The 15,003-nt window shown below is 54.0% G+C and overlaps 1 protein-coding gene and 1 long non-coding RNA gene across 3 annotated transcripts in view; one reads left to right on the forward strand and one right to left on the reverse strand.

Annotated features, from left to right (window-relative positions):
* GRK5 (G protein-coupled receptor kinase 5) overlaps positions 1-15,003 on the forward strand; it is a 211,585-nt gene that overhangs the window by 72,228 nt on the left and 124,354 nt on the right. The gene's annotated exons all lie outside the window — the stretch shown is intronic.
* On the reverse strand, positions 8,536-14,242 carry LOC131493460 (uncharacterized). The gene is made up of 2 exons (XR_009252687.1): positions 14,120-14,242; positions 8,536-9,861 (listed from the first exon to the last, which is right to left on the reverse strand). It is a non-coding gene; the product is annotated as an uncharacterized LOC131493460 (long non-coding RNA).

Raw genomic sequence — 15,003 nt, forward strand, 5'->3', positions numbered from 1 at the left:
GTGGCTCGGGATGTGTCCCATCTGACAGCCTGCCAAGGAAGTGACTTGATCTTTCTGGGAGTGATTTGTCACCTTTGCCCTAGAAATCACCAGTGGCGCTTTGGTCCTCCAAAAGCCCCTGGCTCTCCGTTTTGACCATGTTTCCTTACAATTGAATCATGGGTTTTCTGAATTCCCATGCTGGTTTTGCTTTGCAGCTAAGCCTAAACAGCAAACATGTAGCATGCATAGCATTTTTCTCCCTGCCTGTGCCAGTGGCAGACATTGCTAATCGATTGTGGCACTCCTGTCCACTGAGCCTGACCCCTGTCTTAGGTCCTGGCACTCCAGGCAGCCACGGCCATCTGTTTGGAGCTCGCGGGCTTAGCGAAACCTTTTTGCCATTGTAGCTGCAAGTGGTACAAACAGAAATCCTGCTTTCTGCCCAGGAAACTTGACTTCCAATGAAAGTGCCCAGAAATGAATGAAAGATACCTTTCTGAAGCAGTTGTTAGTTGCCTGGACTTTTTCTGGGTGGGAAGGCAGGGAGTGGGTGATGAGGCAGGTCTTGGCTACTGGGTATTTTGAATTCAGGAGTACACATTCCTTTAGGATGTCATTTACTGCCTCCAGAATCACACTTTGAAGGAGACTGGAAGATAGTAAAATAAATACCTGGGCTTAGTCCCAGCCTCCTGGGGTCTCATAACTGTGGGTGGTTAGTGGAGTCCTCTGGTCACAAATGTGACTTGATACAAGCCCCCACTTTGGAACAGACTCACTTTCTGCTTCCTGAGTGAGACCCCACCTGGCGGAAGGGAGGCTCTTACTGGGGGTGGGGGCAGCCCAAGGGTAGCGGTCACTTTCCCGAGGCCAGGTTTGGTCTGGGCACTCCTTGCTCTGCATGTTTATTTCCAAGGCAGCACTCCAGGGCTCACTGGAGTGCTGACCACCTCTGTTCACGAGAGCTGGTTGTTCGTTTTCTCCAGCAGGCGGCTTAGGCTGAGGATGGGGTCGGGGGCCACGTGGAGCCCCGGCGATTCCTCCTGTGGTCCCACCTTTGTTACTCCCCGCCTCCCCCCCTCCCAGTGCACTGTGTTATTACAGCTGGACTGGCTTGGTGTATCGGCCTCTGGCCAGCCTACCTATTGGTTTAAAACCAGACTTAATCAAAACGTAAATACTTCTTGGGGCCAGAAAGCAGGTCTTTCCAGGCGTTTGAGCAGAGGCAGCAGAGCTCAGGAGCCTGAGGAGAGGGTGGGGCCTGTCAGGCTCCTTGTACGCAGAGACTTGGGGTTCCCTGGGGCCTCTGTCCGGGGCCTCTAGAGGAGCGCCTGTTGCCAGGGAGACCGACGCCCCACCTGCCCCACTGCTGCTTGTGGACGCTATCACTGGGGCAAAGGTTGTTCTGGTGCTGACAGTATCTGCTCCCTTCCTCCTTCCCTGACCCCCCTCGCCTTCCCCACCCCCTCAGGGTCAGTGACAGGAGGTAGCATTTCACAAGGGGGACCTCAAGGCTCAGAGGGGCTCAGATGTGACCCTCTCAAGATTGCTCAGTGAGTAGAGGATGGTCACGTGCATTTATGGAGGGCTAACTTTTCACATGGTCTGGACTCTGAGGCTCAGCAGTGACCAAGGCAGATGCTCTCCCTGCCCTAGGGTGGGGGTGGTAGGCTGGCAGTGAACCAGGAAGCAAACAAGATCGTGTCATGTGGAAAGGAACAATTTATAAGTACATAAACAGGAATAATTCCTGATAGTGATAGATACTGTAGAGTCGATGAGATAAAGCAGAATTCGATGAGGGGAGGGGACAGTCTCTGCAAGGGGAAGTGTCACTGTAGAGGGGCCCAGGGAGCCTCCACGGGGGCATAGGATCACAGGGGTCAGAAAGGAGCCATCAGAGGGTGGTGGGGCAGGAGGCACAGCTGGTGCAAAGGCCCGGAGGTGGGCATGGGAAAGAGGTCAGGTGCCCAGTGGAGTGTGCGTCTGGGGCGTGGCAGGGGCCGAGCCGAGAGGCAGGCAGGCGCGGGTCGTGCGCAGGGCGGTTGCACGTTGGAGATCATTGGAGGACTTTAAGTGAGAGAATTCCATGGTGTGCTTTGAGTTCGGCCAACCCTGGCAGCTGGGCGGGGATGGTTTGAAGGGGGCGAGAACAGACAGGTGGGAGAGCAGGAAGGAGGCTGGGCCAGTTGAGTGGCAAGAGAGGATGCTGGCCTGGTCCAGGTGGCAGCAGTGGAGACGGAGGGAGGGAACAGGCAGGTGTTTTCGGGTAGCCCCACAGACTCCGAGATGGACCCAGTGTGGAATGTAAGGCGGGGAGGGGCAGGTGAAGATCCGGGGTGTCTCCAGGGTTTGAGGCTGGAGAGGGCTTCTCTAATCCGCTCACCACCCAGGGTTGCACTGTGCCCCGCGTCCCCTCCCCAGGCAGACCCAGGATCCTGGCTTACCCTGAAGTGCCAGTGTGATGCCCGGCTCCTGCGAGTGTCCATCGTCCCGCCTGGAGGCAGGCTGGCCAGTGTGATGTTACCCGGAGCTTGGGGATGGGTCTGGACTGTGTTTAGTGCCTGAGAACAGCTTGAGGGGCCGCCTTGGGCACCCCTGGCTGATGGGCGCAGGGAGCGAGATGCGGCCGGCGGAGGAGTGAACCGGGGAGAGGAAGGGCATGGGGAGAAGTGGTTGGTCCTTGGTGACAAGGATGGGACAACAGTGAGAGCGGCGGGGGACGGAGCTCTCACCGTGCACTGAGTTGGGAGCCGTACGTGTTTTCTCAGTTATTCCTCCCAACCCTGAGTGGCAAAGCAAATCTCATTCTCATTCACAGATGCAGCGAGCAGGGCTCAAAGAGTGTTTGGCCCAGGGTCACCCAGCTAGTGAGTGGCCGGGCTCCCTGACCTGCCCCGACTCCTTAGCCCGTGCCCAGCACCGTCCTCAGTGTCCCATGTTGTCCCATTGCCAGTCGTCTGCTGAGGGCCTGTGTAGGGGTGGCAGCCCGACAACCCACTTCCCCAGGGAGGTGCTCACTCTGTGCACGCGGCTGAGACTGCAGGGACAGTGCCGACAGGGCATGTATCTTAATGGGAGTCATCTGAGGGCTCCCTTCCCCTTCTCCTCCCTCCCTTTCTTTCCTTCCTTTCCTGGAGGACTTGCTTCTGGGGTCAGGCCTGGTGGCAGCTATAGGGAGAGGGGACCTTTGGGCCTGGGCAGGAGCTCTGCTGGGCCTGCCCTTGAGGGCGTCTGAGCCCCCACAGCTGCCTGGGGCCTGCCACCTGCAGCTTCCTGCCAACGGGTGGGAGGTGGAGTCCCTTCATCAGGTGTGGAGGAACTCAAAGGATTCCCTTAGGGTCTGAGGGTGAAAATAATGCCAGGAGGTTGTTACATCAAGTTTTCTTTAGCAGGGAGGAGGGGTGGTCATTATTCTGACGTCCAGGAGAGGGGGGTGTGATATGCCTACCTTTTCCAAACCGCAGTTCAGGGGCTCTGGCCCGAAAGATGACCATCTCTGTCTTTATGGGGACAGGGTGTGAAACTCCGGGGCTGAACGGTGAGGTGTGGTGCCCCTCATTGCTGCCTCCTCTGTGTCTACCCGCCTCCCTACGGAAACCCCTGGGTGCAGGGCTGCTTCTGCTGCTGACCCCCGGCAGACACACAGGAGGTCCTGGTTGGTGGGGCGGGTGAGACCGAACGAATTGCCCGTGGTCTTACATGCTTCTGTCTTGCTGTAGACAGGCACTAGCCAGGCCGGTAGCCGCTCGCCACATGTGGCCGTGGAGCCCTTGAAATGTGGCCAGTCTGAACTGGGATGTGCTCTAAGGGTACGATATACACCGGGTGTCAAAGACTTTGTGTGAAAAGAAGTAAAAATGCCTCATTAACAATTTTTTATGCTGATTACGTGTTGAGTGGTAATATTTTGGATTTACGGAGTTAAATAAAATATGTTCTTAAAATTAATTTTACTTTCCTTTCTATACCTTTTAAAAAATGTTTATTTATTTTGAGAGAGAGAGAATGCGAGTAGGGAGGGGGCAGAGAGAGAGGGAGAGAGGGGTAGAGAGAGAATCCCAAGCAGGCTCCACGCTGCCAGCACAGAGCCTGATGCGGGGCTTGAACTCACAAACCATGAGATCATGCCCTGCACCGAGATCAAGAGTTGATGCTTAACCGACAGAGCCACCCAGGAGCTCCTCTCTTTCCTTTCTAATTGGCTAGCAGCCAATTTAAAATTGTCTATGTGACTTGTATTATATATCTTTTGGAGCTTCTGACCGTCCAGCTTCCAGGTCTCCCTACCTCAAAGGCATTGATTGAGTGTTCATGTTTGAAAGATCTGGGTTAGAATACTAATTCTACCGTTCCTGGCTATTACCAAAGACAGGACCCTAAGCCTCAGTTTCCTCACCTCCGAAATGAGGATGGTCAGTCAAACCTTACAAGCCAGTGTCAGAATTAAATGGAGGAGGCAGGAAGTGCCTCGTGTGTAGGCCAAGATGTTTCTCAAGGAGGCAGGCTGTGATTCTGGGGGTGTTGGTCAGATCATGATGGAGTCCTGCTCCTGGGACTTAGGTACAGGCGAGTGAAACAAAAAGGAAAATGAAATCACCACTTTCCACCGTTCCTCAGTTTCCTCATCTGTCAGAGCCAGAACTGACTTGTCGAGTTGTGGGATTGGGGCGGGTCAGCCTGTAAAGAGCGTCCTTTGGCAACAGCACCTAATGGCTCTTATTATTTTTATTTCCTTGGCCGCCCCCCACCCAGTTTTCTGTATCCAGCACTTTCTCTTGAAGCTTTAGAAACAGAGACTTTAAGTGATTGGTAGCAAGCGAAGGCACACAGCTCAGACCTACTCCTTGGCCTGACCTCAGGGTCAGGTGTGGCCAGCAGGTGGGGGCTGGTCCATTCCAGCTGTGCGGGGATGCAAGGGAGGAGGTACAGACTCTGGCTCTCGGGGTTCCCAGAGCATCAGCATGGCCGTGGCAAGTGTCGCCCAGACCTGCCGTGGTGGCACAGGAGCTGGTGCCTGGCCGTGAGGAGCCGTGGGAGGGCCCGGGTGAAGGTCTCCTTAACCTCACCTTGTGAGTGAGGGTACACTGAGGGTCTGGCCCAGAGCCTCTGGCCTTCCAGTTCCCAGCGCTCCCTTCATCAGGGCACAGGGCTCTCAGACGCGGCAGGAACCCGGGGGCAGAGCAGGGGGCAGGTGGAAAGATGTGTTGGGTTCATCTCTGAGTCCTGAGTGGAAAGGAACACGGCACAGCCTGCTTCTGGGGTGATGCCTTTGCTCGGTCATTCGTTCAAATACTTTCTTCTTTACAGACACTTACGGACACTTCCCTGGGCACCAGGCAGTGTCCTGGGCACCGATCACTGGTGGCAAAAGGGATGTGGTCCCTGTTCTCTTGCAGGGAAACCTAATAAAGACACAGATTATGACATGTGCTTTAAAGGAAAGACTGGGGAGCAGTGGGAGAGAGGAAAGTGGAGACATAACTCTTGGGTTGACAGAAAGGGGGTTCAGGGAATGATGTGACGCTAAGTGAGACCTGAACACGTGGCCAGTGAAGCAGGGCGATGTGTCTCAGAGTGCTCAGAGAAGCCTTATTTGTGATGGTAAACATTTGGAAATAATAGCCTACGTGTCTCTCAATACAGAGTGAATGAATTATTTTGACAAAACCTATGTGAATGCGTATTGAAAAAATTTTATTCTCTTTAACCTTGAAACATGTCATTAAAAACAATGAAACGGGAAGTATATATCTGGCAGAGGGAATGACGTGTGCAAAGGCCCTGAGGCAAGAAGATATAACTTTCTCAGTGAGGAAATAAGTGAAGGCCTGGCTTTTGCCCTGGAGGCCACCCCACGTTGGGCCTCTTTCTGTTCAAAAGCTGCCCCTGAGACCAGGAAAGACCCCGTACAGAACCTTATGAAGACCTTTCTAGGAGGAGCCCTTGGAGTCAGTTTGAGGATAGTGTGACGGTGGGGGAAATTGAACCATTGGGGCAGTGCCTGTCTGGGCCAGATTTGTGGGAGGGGAAAGTCTTTGGGGTGAGTCAGCCCTCTGGCTGGAAGAAACAGAGCCTAACTGAGCTTCCACCAAGGACCCATGGTGATCCCTGTCTCCTTCTAGGGAGGCATTTTGCCTGCGAAACAGGCGATCTGAGTGAAGTGAGTCACTGTGTTCCCCACTGTTAATCACAGACAGCTCTGAGCAGGTCTGTTCAGCCTGAACTGCACTCACTGATGAACTGTGATGCCTAGACAGGCAAGCTGGACACGTGCCTCAGCTTTGTGTCCATGCACGGCTGGCTCTTCTAGGACTCTCTGAAAGTTAGTCAGGGCCTCCCGGACCCCGGAAACCTGGATTGCACAGAGAAGACCACAGATCTGTCCAGCACCTTGCTTTTCTGATGTGGAAACGGAGGCCCAAAGGTGTCCAATCTGAGGTCACATAGAGAGACAGGGGGCCTGGCTGCCATTTGCACTCCAGAGCACTTTCTCTTGGCCCTGAACGTGGGTCTCTATGTCCCTAGCCAAGGTTAGTCCTGTTGACCTCTTTTGGGGAAAGATGCGTTGTGTCTGACTCTGACCCCTGAGCCTGGTGGGTGGGGTGGGAACCATACATGTGAGGTTCTGGCCGGGGCCTCTGCACCTGCAGATGTTTCCTGCAGCTGTTCTGCTGGGGAGCACTTCCCTCCTCCACTGTGTGACTCTGGCTGCTGTGTCCTTTAGTAGGTACTGGGCGTAGGGCAGGGTGCCAGGGGACCATGATCACCCTGCCAGACCCTCCTTCAGGCTAGTCCATATCGGGTGGTGGTTAAAGGGTAATGGGGAGTTGCCTGAGAAAATACTGTATGACCTGGTGATTCACTTCTCCTCTCTGGGCCTCTTTGTCCCCAGCTGTTCACTGAGGGGCAGGGCTGGGTGATCACCAAGGTCCCTCCCAGCTCTGACATCCATTAGTTCTGACTCTGGTGGAGAGGAGGGGATAATTACAGCCCTCTCTCACTGAGCTGTCTTCACTGTGCCAAATGCTTTACACACATCATGTCCTGACTCCTATGTCTGTGAGGCACACAGGAGTCAGTTGAAGCAAAGAGAGGTTGAGTGATATGCCCAGAGTGGCACAGCTAGTAAAGGACACAGCTGGGATTTAAACCCAGGCAGCCTGGCTCTGGAACATATGGTCTTAATTATCACTGTGCCAGGCTGAATCAGGGCCCTTCAAAGATGTCGACATCCACATGCAACCTGAGTGTGTTACTGACATGGTGAAAGGGACTTTTCAGATGTGATAAAGTGAAGGATCTTGAGATGGGAGGTCATCCTGATTATCCAGGTGGGCCCAATGTAATCACAAGGGTCCTTACAATAGAGAGACTGAGGAAGATTGGACTACAGAGCAAGAGGCCAGAGTGGTGATGCTTGCAGGTGACTGCTTGTTTTGAAGATGAAGGAAAGGACCATGAGCCACGTAACGCAGGATGGATGGCCTCTAGAAGGTGGAAAAGGTGAGAGCACAGAGTCTCCTCCAAAGCTTCCAGAAGGAACCGGCCCTACTTGTACCTTGATCTTAGCCCAGTTTGACTTCCAAAACTTTAGCGTAATAAATTCATGTTATTTTAAGCCACTGAGTTTGCAGTGATTTGTTACAGCATCGATAGGAAGCTAAGTCACCCACGTTCCACTTGCTGTCGCCTGTGGCAATCTCTGCTTTTTGTATTTGGATTTGATTCTGAATTTCTAAGGGTAGAAATCTCATCCGCCAAATAGAGCTCTCCTTGGCCATTTTACAGTGAAGGAAGCATATTTTAGAGGAAGACTTTGTAAGGCCAACTGCCTTGTCCCTGTTTACTCTGCTGTGTAATGGAATTAGGAGGAGAAGGTACAGAGGGAACATGGTCATGGGGGGCCTGGGACCCCAGTATAGAGCCTGCCTCTGCAAGTCCCCAGGTAGACGCTCCACTTCCCCAACCACTGTCTTTAGTCTCCTCTGAGCGGTCCCGAACACTGTATGCCTGCCACATCTTTGTGGGCCAAGCAAGCAGAGCCAGGGCGAAAGTCTATGACAGCAGTAGGTGGTGGGCTAGTCCTCAGGTCCTTGCAGGGAACACAGGTGGTTCCTGGGCTCATGGTTCAGGCTCATGGTTCATTCTCAGGTACAGTGTGCTCCTGGTGGAAGTAGCCCATGAACTTTACTGGGTCAAGAATTTACATATCCTCTAAAGGAAACAGTTCTTTCCGCAGAGATGCTGCCTTGAGCTGATCTTTAAGGACAAAGTGCCGGCTCTGTAGACCCCAAGGTGAGGCCCTCTGGTTGCTTCCGGGAGCACACAGACATCCCCAGAATGTGGCTTTACTGCTTTCAGATCCATCACAAGGACCATAGGACCTGAGAACTCCTCCACCCAGCTCCTTGTCTGGAGAAACTGAGGCCCAGAGAGGGGAAGGCACACCTAGGCTCTCACGGCTAGTTAGTTAATTGTTTCCTTGATGGAGATTCCAAGGTCTCAAACGACAGGGGATTTTTCTGGGATCACATTAAGACAGGAAATGCATTTATTCATTCATTTAACAACATTTTATTGGATACTTGCTTGGTGCCAGGCACTGGGTACATTCATGGTGCCAGCTTCCAAAAAAATAGCCTAAGGGATAGAGAGGAGTGGATGGTAATAAGCAGGATTAATAAATGAATAAACTAATTTCAGGTCATTATAGTTTGTAAAGGGAATCCACAAGACGTAGCGATGGGGAGTACTGATGGGGAATCATGCTCAGTAGACAGGGTGATCAGTGAAGACCCCTCTGAGGAGGTGATTTCTCAGCTGGAAAGTGAAGGTAGGGCCATGGGAAGAGTGTTTCAGGCGGAATAAACAGCCAGGACATAGGCTCCGAGTGGGGAGAGCTGATGCATATGAGAAACAAAAGACAGCCCAGTGCAGCTGGAGCAGAGTGGACCAGGAGATGAGGCCAGGGAAGGGAGGCAGGTGGGCTTTGGCCTGAAGGGCCTTATGGCTCGTGGCAAAGAGTTCAGGTTTCATCCCGTGGGCCACGGGGAGCCACTGGAAGGACTGGAAGTAGTTTGCATTTGTAGAATGCTACAGGCTGCAATGGGTCAGGCAGAAACCAGGTGGAGGCAGAGAGGCCAGTCTGCAGTCATCGTATGAGATGTGATGGTGGCTTGGCCCGTGGCAGTGGCCGTGGAGGAGAAGGGAGATGGCAGAGTCAATACGTCATTTAGAAGTAGAATCCATAGGACTTGATGGATGGTTGCAGGCAGAAGGCAGTGTCAGTTAACTGTACTTGTGTAACAAATTGCTCTAGACTTAGCAGTTTAGAACAACAAACATTTGTTGTCTCGTGGTTTTTGTGGGTCAGAAATTTGGGAGCGACTTAGCCGGGTGGTTCTCCCTCAGGGTCTTTTATGAGATTGCAGACAAGATGTCGGCTGGGGCTGCCATCATCCGAAGGCTTGAATGGGGCTGGAGGCTCCGCTTCCAAGGGGGCTCGTTCACATGGTTGGCAAATTAATGCTGGCTGTCTGCAGGAGGTCTCAGCTCCTCCCCACATGAGCCTCTTCATAGGTCTGCACAAGTGCCCTTCACGAGAGTGATCCAAGAGAGCAGGGAGGAGGGCACACTGACTCTCATGACCTAGCCTCGGAGTCATACTCCATCACTTCTGCCACATCCTGTTGATTACACAGGTTCAGTATGGGAGGGGACCATGCAGGCTATGGATACCAGGAGGCAAGAATCACTGGGCCATCTTGGAGGCTGCTTACCATAGAGGCCAGGAGGAGGATGGAATGAGGAATGACACATAGGTTTTTGGCCTCAGTGCCTGTATGAATGGTGGTGCCATCTGCCAAGAGGGAGAAGCTGGGGGAGGAAGCACGGATGAAGGTAGATGGGAATCAAGAACTCTCTCCTGGACCCCAGTTTGGGAGGCTTCATCTCTGCATTGGAAACTCTTTTCTCTGTAGCTGTCTCTGTGCTGCGCCAATTTTGGGCTTCTGTGGCCTCAGGCTTTGGGGGAACGTTCTGAGGGGTCAGTTCTCATGTGTCTCTTGAGATAACTCCACATGAGCCTTGTGGGCTGGGAGTTAAGAACCAGGCGTTCTCGGGTTCAAATCCCAGCTTAGCCACTTAGCGGCTGTGTGAACCTGGGCCAGATACTTGGCTTCTCTGGGCTTGTTTCCTCACATGCACAGTAAATCAACTTTGCTGTGGTGTCCTGAGGCTCAGGGAAAATGGAGCACTCAGACCAGGGCCTGGCCCTCCCTTTCCTCTTTGTACCTCAGACCTCCCAGCCCTATATGGGCAGTTGTATCTACACCACAGCATACCCAGGTCGCTGGATGGATAATGATTGGGAGGGCTTTCTAAAGAATCTGTTCAGCTTCTTTTAGGTAGGTGATGCAAAAATTCTGGGGGCAACAGAAGTAATTATTACTCACAGGGAAATGCAAATATTTTTATGAATATCGTATGAAAAACTGGGGCATTTTTTTCATGAGCAAATAGTCCTGTTTATTTCTCCAACAAAATAACCACAGCCGGGCCGCTGGAGCCAACTTACAGCTGCCAGTGGCTTTTCTCCGGGGTCAGCTCACACCCCCCTGTCCCCCCCACCCAGCCTTTCTCTTCCTTAACCGAAAGAAAACATAGCGAAGACAAAAGTAACCAAATTTGGGCTTTGCTGAGAGAAGAGGATTACTTTTGCAGTGAAAAGTTAGTTTTTGTGGCCAAACTTTCTCAACTGTGAAAACCGGTGTGGACAAAGTGTAGTAAGCCCCAAAATACATTTGAAATATGGTTTTCCTTGGAAAGGACATTTTTAAGAAGGTCATCAGTGTTTGCAAGAGGATGAGGTGTCTGCTTTCGCTTGAAGGAAATTTCTCTCAAGCCCTGAAGAGACACAGAGGAATGGAGCAAACAGTGGAAAGCCCCAGGGAGGGGAGGGGAGGTCTGGGGGGGCCAGGATGGGGAGCGGCGGGGTTTAAATCATGTTAGTGCCTACCTGGTACCTGGTGCGGCGCTAGGGTTTTAAGCAGGTGCTCTGTCTGACCCTTACAAAGGGCTTCTGGATGTTTTCCAAATCAGAAAACTGGCCCAGAGAGGTTGGCGAGGTGGCCTGGGGCCACTCAGGCCACAGACAGAGGCATCAGAAGTCCCACGCTGCCCATTTGATGAGAGCCCCCACCCTGCCTTTCTGCGCTGCGCACGGAGAAGGGGCTCTAAGTTCAGGGTTGGGAGAGCTGACATAACTGAGGGGAAGGGCAGGAGAGGCTGTCTGCACCCTGCCCCCTCCCAGGGAAGGCAGCTGGATTCCCATTTTGAGGGAGGAAAACACAAGCTCAGAAAAGGCTATGGTGTGTGGTATGGTTTTTTGTTTGTTTGTTTGTTTGTTTTGAAGTCCATTTGGAAACCATCTCTTCTCTTCTGGCCCTGCCTCTCTGTCTATCCATCTACTTACTCATAAATGATTTATTGAGCCTTTACTATGTGTCGAGCACTGTTCTGGGTGCTTGGGAAATAGCAGAGAATAAAACAAGATTCCTGCCCTCATGAAGCCTACATTCCAGTGGAAGGAGGGGCAGAGATAGGTGACAAACAATGGACAGAATAAAGGAGCCACACAGAATGCTACAAGGTTATGGGTGTAACACAAATGAAAAAGTAAAAGGGTTCCAGGCAAAGGGAACAGCAAGAACAGAGAAATTCAGGCGAACTAAGACCCTGGGGCCAAATCCAGTCCGCTGTCTGCTTTTGGAATAAAGTTGTATTGGAACACAGCCCGTTTGTTTACAGATTGTCTGTGACCCAGAGACTCCATGTGGCCCTTACAGAAGATGTTTGCTGACTCCTGAGCTAGAGCAGAGGTCCTCAGGTGGGAAGGTACCCAGGGCATGTGAGGATTTTGAGGAGAGTGTGGTGTGAGGGAGGGAGTCGGGGCAGGTGAGGTCAGAGAGGAAATGGGTCCATATCACGGAGGCATGATTTCCGTGTGGTACCCTCTGAAAAACATGGGATAGATGCTGACATCCTGCTGATGGGGAAGTTGTGTGTGTGTGTGTGTGTGTGTGTGTGTGTGTGTGTGTGTGTGTGTGTGTTGGGGGGACGAGTGGTAGGATGGACAGATGGTTGCACTTGGAGTCAGAAGAAAGACCTGGGCTGGAGGCCTGCTGTCTGTCCCTGGCCAACTCCGTGCTCTCAGTTCTCTTATCTACACAAGTCATGTGGCTAGAGTGTTGATGGTGGCAGTGGTGGGCAACTGGGTGGTGGCGAGAATGCTGGTGGTGGCAGCGGCCACGTGAGGGGGGAGGAGGGCGTTCTTGTTAGTGATGGTGGTGGTGGCGATGGTCGCGGGGATGGTGGTGAGGAGGATGCTGGGGGGCGTGGCGACGGTGGCGGTGGTGATCATGGCTGCATTTAGTGAGCCCCTACTGTATGCTGGGAACTTCGCACACTTAGCTCTAATTCTTAACCCAGCCAAACAGTTGCATAGCGGCCTCATCCTCTGCCGGAGAAAACACCGAGTGACTTAGCGAGACCACGCAGCCGCTGTGCGGCACGGCTCGGGTGACAGTGCAGGTGACAGATAAGTACCCACGCGTCACGTCGCAGTGAGGAAGCCTCGAGGCAGTGCGCATGCGAGTCCCTGGTCCACAGCCCAGCTGTCACTCGGGGGGCGGCAGCCTTTGGTCGAGGTGGCCCAGTCTCAGCCCCGCCCTCAGCAGCAAGCTTTCCTACCTTGCCTCCCCGCCCTGCCAAAGCCACACCAGCGGCCTCCTTTCTCGCAGGCTCAGTGTGCTGGAGAGGGGCCATGTCTCCCTGTCCCCGTGGCTACCGTTTACCAGGCCTGGTGTTGGTTTGGGTTTTCCTAATTTGAGGTTGTGGGATCCTTCTGGTGGTGGCTGAGGTTTTTCTTCTCTGGAAACCCCACTGTGGTGAGGCCGTGAGGGGGGCCCGGAGGTGCTGGGACCTGCCCACAGGCCACAGGCCCCACGTGGCTTGTGCCACCCTCCGTGTTTCGTGCCACTTCCACACGGCACTTCCGTTCAAGGGCATGCTGGACGTTTCAGGTTCTCGCGGCTGCAGCTGCGGCTCGGGGAGACGTTCTGGGGTCGGATAACTGTGGGTGTTTGCCTCCCCACGTCCTACGGGCCTGGGGTGTGCGACTGCCCACCGTGGTTTTTGCCCGCCTTCCTGGTGGGGGCGGGGAGTCCCCTGAACAAAGGGAGCCCCCAGCTAAGCAGCTGAGCTCAGCTCCCAGGCGGGTTAATGGGGCCTGGAAAGGCCTCCAGTCTCTCTGCCTTCTCTCTTCGCTGACTCTGGGCAGGTGGCTCCTTGGGCTGGCTGCACCTGCACCAGACTGGCAACCTTTTGAACGGAGCCTGGGCTCAAGCCTGCCTTCTGGGCCTATCCCTTGGGTCTCTGGAGTGATAAGAAGGGTCAGTGTCTGCTGGGAGGTGACGCTGCTGGTTGTGTCGGGCCGTGGAAAGCAAGCGGACTTGGGCGGGGAGAGGCTCAGTGCCCACCCCCCCACTGCTTCCCCCTCTGGCCCACCCCTGGGGGTCCTATGCCAGCTAGGAAGGTGCAGAACACGCTCGAAGACCCTAGGCTCCGTGATGCTTCCTGAGGGGCCGTGGACTGGGTCCAGCATGAACGGCACAGTCTCATCTCAGGAGATTCTGGGCCAGAGATGCCTTTGGCGGCCCCAGGTTACATTTTCCTCCAAACATTCCAATCAGCGGGTAGTTATCGGGGCATCTCCACCCACCCTGTCCCCGGCACCACCAGATCCTGACCTCCCAGCTCCAGCACTTTGGGACAGTGTGGTAGCAGAGGAACTGAGGGCAGGAGGCATCTAGAAACTTCACAGAGGAGGGCGCCCTGAGGCAGAGACCACGCAAGTGCTGCGGGGCCCAGCTGGGTCCTATAATTGGAAGTTGCCTTGTTCAGGGCTGGATGAAAAGAGACTTTGAACCAGTGAGATGCTGCACACCCGCCTCATCAGCTTCAGCCGGGGGGCCACTCTGGTGGTGGCAAAGGCGGCCAAGCCCGGCTGGATGGGACAGAAATATCAGTGCTGGGAGGGCAAGGGTAGGAGGCAGCAGACGCAGGGGTAACCTACCTTATCAGAAAAACCGGCCTCCTCCGCTTTGCCCGTGGCCTCTGAGAACACTCCCAGCCTCCCCGTGGCGGCATTTTCTGGAAAGCCAGTCCTGCTGGCGGTGCTTTGGAAACCGAGACTTGAAAGCTCACCTGGGTAGAAAGGACTTGAACAGATTCTTTAGCCCCACAGACGTCACAGGCGAAATTGTAACACTACCTTCCACTTGACTGGCCAAGAGTGGGTGAGTCATCGGCCTCTTGTGCTGGGAACACAGAGAGAGATCCTTCCCACGTACAGTCACCAGGATACTCGAGAACTTCCCAGACCTTGATCAAAGTGCGTCGAGAGAGGCTCCTCCACTTTTCATGCTCCCCGCACCCCCTAAGTGTTGTAAAGAACTGCTTTACCACATAATTCGGATTTCTAACAGGTTTAGTCCCTTGCGTTACCATAATGCTGACTTTTTCTGAGCCTTGTGGCCCCCAGCAGCCCACAGGCCATCCGCTGGAGGGAAGACCTTGTGGCAGCAGGAGGAAGAAGGGGCCCCAGTGGGAATCCGGGGGCTCCTGAAGCCTGCGCCCCTTCCCACCACAGCCCGTGCCTTCAACCGGCAGCACCCAAATGTTCTAGAAGTGAGGGTGGTTGCTTCTGTGGTCTTGCGCAGCCCGCCTTTGGTGATGTCTGGCACTGCTGCCGTGGGGGCTTCTGTTCCGAACGTTCGAGCCCGAGCCCCAGGGAGGCCTGCTGCTTGGCCAGCCTGCCTTCTTGCCCCGGGGCCTCCCTTCTGCAAGGGCCAGAACTGATTGGATTGTGCAGAGTCTAGGCTGGCCCATGACCTGTGGCCGGGACTTTAGAATCAGGGTTCTGGGGGCACCTGAGTGGCTCGGTCGGTTAAGCGTCTG

Source organism: Neofelis nebulosa, chromosome 13 (genome assembly GCF_028018385.1).
Source record: "Neofelis nebulosa isolate mNeoNeb1 chromosome 13, mNeoNeb1.pri, whole genome shotgun sequence".
NCBI classification, from domain to species: domain Eukaryota; kingdom Metazoa; phylum Chordata; class Mammalia; order Carnivora; family Felidae; genus Neofelis; species Neofelis nebulosa.